Source organism: Myotis nattereri (assembly GCF_964212035.1).
Source record: "Myotis nattereri genome assembly, chromosome: 12".
NCBI classification, from domain to species: domain Eukaryota; kingdom Metazoa; phylum Chordata; class Mammalia; order Chiroptera; family Vespertilionidae; genus Myotis; species Myotis nattereri.
In genome coordinates this window covers 18827925-18833981 of record NC_138087.1, presented here as the reverse complement: position 1 = coordinate 18833981, position 6057 = coordinate 18827925, and positions in this window count along the sequence as shown.

The following is a 6057-nucleotide window of genomic DNA, read 5'->3' as shown; positions in this document are numbered from 1 at the left end:
AGATTCAGGAGGGATGAAACTAAAGGGGAAAAGTATGTTTAGTTCTGTGTAGATTATGGAGAAGATGAAACAGAGAAAAACACTGAGATGGTTGAACTAATTTTTGCACGTGTTTAAATTGAGTTATAAAATGACATTTGATGACAGTGCTTAACATGGATCTAGAAGCTTGGTTGTTGACTTGGATTGGCACTTGGAAAGTATTGGTAGGCTAGAGTGAAAGCCCAGACGTGGTGAGACTCACCTGATCTGTCTGATCCCTGGGCTCATGTTCCTTGCACTGTCCTAATACCATTTATAGAGTGAAGCAACATTGTTAAAATATTTTATATACTCTTATGGTATTTAACAGTTATTAATGATTTTTTAAGTTATGGAAATTAATTTTATGTTAATCTAATTCAAATAAATTACTCTGTCTTCCATATGGCCTAGGCCATGTGTTCATGGAATGGATGGTATTATCTGAGGTCATGAAACAATGAAAGTGATGATCCATTGTAGGTATTACTAAGATGTTATGATCTAAAAGAATTAGTTCATCCTTCACAAAATTTCTGAGTATGAAAAAATATAATTTGTACACTAGTTTTTCTGAAATACACTTATGGAAATATGTATTATTTTTAATCTTGCTAATTAATACAATTCTGAGATTTTTTACACTAGGATCATTTTAAGGATGGGTTTTTCTTTTTTTTCATAAATAGAAAAACTATTTTTTTCTTTTTATTTTTATCATAAAAATAACATAAATAGAATGTTATCATATTAATAGGCTTTATAGCTTAAATATATTACTATAGTTAATTTACTCAGTAGACTGCATTTTCATTTACTTTCTATAATACATCAAGTGTTGAGGTAGGTTCTGGGGATATATAAGTGAGTGATGTAGACAAATCTCCCATCACAGTCTGTGAAAGGAAATGGATGATTAAAATTGATATAAAGACCCTAAAAGATAAGAACCTGGTTTTAGGAAAGCACAGGAACCTTGTTTATAATGGGTGCTGAAGGGAGTTTTTCACAGTAGAAATAAATTTGAACTGAGACCTGAAAAGGGAATGGAGTTAACTAAGGTCAAGAATTTTGAGGGAATGTTCCAGATGGAGAAGGAAGTGTGTGCAAAGGCCCTGAAGCAAGAAGAGTATAATTTACTCAAGGAACTAAAAGAAGTTTGATTAAATCAAGGCCGAGGGTAATGTGATGGATTTGCAAAAAGAGCTAAAGTCCAGATTGCACTCAACCCTGCAGGACAGGTTAAGTATTGTAGCTTTGGCCCCAGAGTAGAGAATATCCATGGAAATAGTTTAAATAGCAGCTAATCTGATCAGATTTATGTTTGAAAATATCATTCAAATTGCAGTTTAGAAAACCTTTAAGGGTTCCAGAGTGTATGGAAGGAAAATAGTAAGCTATTGAGCAAGAGTGAAAAAAAAAAGTGTTAGATTGGACCAGGGGTGTGGAAATCGAGGCCATAACTTGGCTGAATGGATTTTGGCTTTTCTAACTATTACTTGGGCCTTGGTTTTTAACTAGTAAAATTAGGTGTGTGTGTGTGTGTGTGTGTGTGTGTGTGTGTGTGTGTGTGTTGGGTTAACAAATATAAGGAGTATACTGGAGATTTTTCCAAAGGAACAAGAGAAAAACTATCTCCACAAAGCATAGTTGAACTGGAGTTAAATGAGGTGGAAGAAGAATGAAATTGTTTCTCATTGCTCCCTATGATAGTTTATCAGTAAAGTACTATTTATAGAGATGGATAATATTAAAAGAAGATTTGGAAGCCATACAGTATAGTGGTTAAAAAATTGATCTCTACCATCTCTACCCAGGAGGCCTAGTTTCAATGCTTGGGTCTGATACTTGTCAATTGTATGAACTCAAGACAATTTATTTATATTCTTTGTACCTCACCTTCCTCATCTATGAAATGAGGAGGCTCATGATGATATTACATGGCACAGGGCAAAAGTTTAATATGTTACTCTTTTTATTATGAGTCACTTGGATGTGATGAAGATTAGGCCCTTTTAAACATCCAAACAGAGATGTTGAGTAAGCTTTTAGATATATGAATCTGGAGTTCAGAGGAAAGTTCTGGACTACAGATAAATTTTGGAGTCAGTAGCATTTAGGTGGTCATTGAAATCATGGGAGTGAATGAGATTACCCTGTTAGAAAATATGGAGTGAAAACAGAAAAGGAAGTAAGATTTAGCTTTGAGAAGCACTATTATTTAATGACTGGGTTGGAGAAGATGGGTCTTATGGAGAGACAAAGAAAAAGTAACCAGATGAGTAGGAAGAAAAAGTTTTCAAACGCAAAAATCTTGTAGCATATACATCAAGGGGAAAAAATATGGATAGGAAAATGAAGGGGATGATTACTGTTGTCCAATGTAAAGTCACATGAAACAAAAATTGAAAGATGGCCCTTGAATGTAATTACATGGGAATCATCATGTAAAGTCAATGATGATTTCAGCAAAGATTATTTCTATGGACTTACAGACTCAGATATCAGAGAGTAGTAAATTGTGAAATAATTTGGAGGCAAATAGAAACTTTTAATAAGAGATAACTTTTAAAGGTTTAATTGAAAGAAAAGGAGAGAAATAGAATTGCTATTTCGAGGGATGTGGAATGAAAATAACCTGAGGATTTTTAAAGATAATGTGAAAGTCTCAAATCTATTCTATTAAGAAAGGGGCCACATATTATAATTCCAATTAGGAATAATTACAAAAAAATAGAGTTATCAGAGTGTTTGTACTGAGAAGACAGAACTTAAATTATGGTCTTACATTATTAGCTTGGTCAGCTGCTGATTTCTTCAGTAGTCTGCAGTGGGACCAGACACACACGTCTGTCATGCTCAAGCATCTGCATGTGTCAAGATGCTGTTCACCAGGAATATATTAGACTCACCTGACCCTCTACAGAAAGGAATGTATGACTACAGGAATTCCCTACATCAAGATTATATGACTACTCTGGTTCCATGTCTTATCAAATTCCTACTTTCTTTTACCCATTTCTCTATCGATAGGTACTGATTCTGGTCCCAGTATTAACACTCTCTCAGGCCTTCACTCCTTTTGGACTTCAGTAGCTCCTACTCTTTAGCCGGTGATTTGTTTGTTTCATACCTTTACATTTCCCATCAGGCAGTCTATTGTCATAGGTTTATAGAGTGCCTACTGTATTGCAGTCATTGTTCTAAGCACTAGGATACAACAGGGGAAAAAAACAAAACAAAATCCAAGGCCTCAAGAAACTTACATTTTAGTGAGGAAGAAAGGTAAATATACACACGTCTATATGCATAACTGAGTAAAGAAACTTATTGAAGATCACAGGGTCGGTGAAATTTTTATTTACTTGTGAGTGCTTCTACTTCATTCTACTTAGGAACTTTCAAAGAATTTCCCAGCAGCAATTCTTCCTACATTTTGTGAAATTCTAAGAATTATGTGGAAAAATACCATAGAAAATCATTTGAGTGATTCTTATATAATTTTTGTAGTGCAAGCGCCTTGCATGATAATTGGAGTATACTTTTATTTTATTTGCATTACTTGCTGTATTTCCAAGGCTGTGTAACCCAGAGGTACTCAGGTAGACTGATCTCCTGCCAATATTCGGTTGATCATCTTTAAGATGGTCATAAAATAATGACAAATTCTGGGAAATGGTCTTTTATTAGAGACTAGAGGCCTAGTGCACAAAATTTGTGCACTCGCGCTGCGGGGGTGGGGTGGGGGGGCAGTGTCCCTCAGCCCAGCCTGCACCCTCTCGCAGTCCGGAGCCCTCGGGTGATGTCTGTGAGCCCAGCTTCTGGCTGATTTGTACTCCCCCTGTGGGAGCGCACTGACCACCAGGGGGCAGTCCTGTGTTGAGCATTTGCCCCCTGATGGTCAGTGCGTGTCATAGTGACCAGTCTTTCCGCTGTTCAGTCGATTTGCATATTAGCCTTTTATTATATAGGATATTTTCCTGCTGACACTCTAAAACAGTTCTGGGTAAGCTCCTGTTTTATGTCATGTAGTAGCTTGGAGCCTGGGTCTGATAATATGCTTTTGGATCTTCAACCATTTCTTTAAACAGTTGTGAACAGAGGATGGAAAGGAATCAAGTTGAAATCTCTGTGTGAGGCTTAGTTTTTCCATACCTCAAAGTCATCAGGAAAGAAATTGAACCCCTTATCAAAGACCAAACTTCCACCTTCTTTAGTCATTGACCTATTGAATAGTGGAACATTTACCCCATCTTCAATGTAAAAAACCTGCCTTTCCCCCTCTCATTTATTGGTTCATTCTACTAATATTTATTTGTCACCTGCAGTGTACTAGATATGGTATAAGTGCTGGCATTATTTTAGTGAAAAGTCTGACAAGGATTCTGCTTTCTTTTGGATAGCAGCAATAAAATGAACAAATACACTATTATTATGTCAGGTAAAGATAGACACTGTGAAGAATGACATGACCAAAATAAAATTAGCTCCTTTTGTATCATAGTAATGGCATTTGATTACATTATTCTGCCAGCATTGTTTTCAGTCCTGTGAAAGTCACCATTTACTGGGTCTTCAGAGGTGTTTTAGTGAGTTAAGAAAGACAGGAGCTAACTATAGTTATTGTACTGGGTTCTTTGTACATCCCCTTTCTATCACTGATGTTATCCTTCTTCCAATATTATTGGGTATCTTATTCAGTCTCTTTGGTTATTTTTGAGCATCTCTTTCATTTCTCTTCCCTTGTTGCAGGCAGGATTTTTCTTCTGCTCAGTCCCTATGGTAGCTGGATGCCAGTAGTCCCAGACTTCGATTTGGTCTAGCATCAATCACTATAAGAGAGGGATCTTGGCAGTAGTTTGTTGATGAACAGAAGCCTTGATTTGTGGCATTTCCAGACTTCCATGTGTAAATACTTTCACTATGGCCTTTTTCAAGCTACGAAAATGACATCACCGAACATTGAGTTGGAAAAAGGTCAGATCTTAAGTGTACATGCCGACACAAATGTGTATATGTGTGACTCTACCTCACTCAAGATGTAGAATCTTTGCATTTCTTTAAAAAGTTCCTTTGTGCTCTTTCCATTGAGTACCCTACTCCATGCAAAGGCAGACACTGGTCTGATTTCCATAGCTGTAGTTAGTGTTGCTTGTTACTGAACTTTATCTAAACACAATTTTAGAACACATGTTATTTTGTATCTTTTTTTTTTTTTTTTTTTTTGCTGAGCATAATGGTTTTGATATGCACAACTGTTGCATATGTGAGTAGTTCATTTTTTTGGTATGAGTATTATTTAAGGTATGAGTATTATTAAATATATCACATGCTGAGTAGCCATCCTATTAATGAACATGTAGATGGTATTTTCAGATAAGTATTTTGGTGGGCACATGTTTTTATTTCTCATGGATAAATGCTGAAAAGAATGAATTGCTGGGCCATGGTATGTATATGATAACAGCTGCAAGCTTTTGTTCTAAAGATTTTGTATAATTTTACATCCCATTAGGGATATACAAGTTCCCCCAGATTATGAAAGACTCTGGCATTGCTATTTACAAGCTTTTGAATTTTAGTCAATATAGTGTGAACTAGTATCTCAGTTTGGCTTTACTTTGCATTTCCCTGACACTAATGATACTGAATACCCTTTCCTGTACCCATTGGCCTTTTCTATATTTCCTTTGTGAAGTGTTTATACAATCATGCCTGATTTTTCTGTTATTCATATTAATCTGTTTTCTATTGAGTTGTCTTTTTATTATTGAACTGTAAGGATATTTATGTAATCTGGATTAAAAACCTTTGTTAGATGTACATTTTGCAAATATTTTGTGCATGTCTGTAAAGTATCTTTTCTGTCTTCTAAATGCTTAAATTTTGTTAATAATAGTTTTAATATAGATGGAACCCAATCTATCATTTTCAGATGCTTTTTGTCACCTGTTTAAGAAATATTTTCTGTCTTTCAGGTCATCAAGATGTTCTAGGTTTTCTCTTAGAAGCTAAGATTTTAGCTTTCTGTTTAGT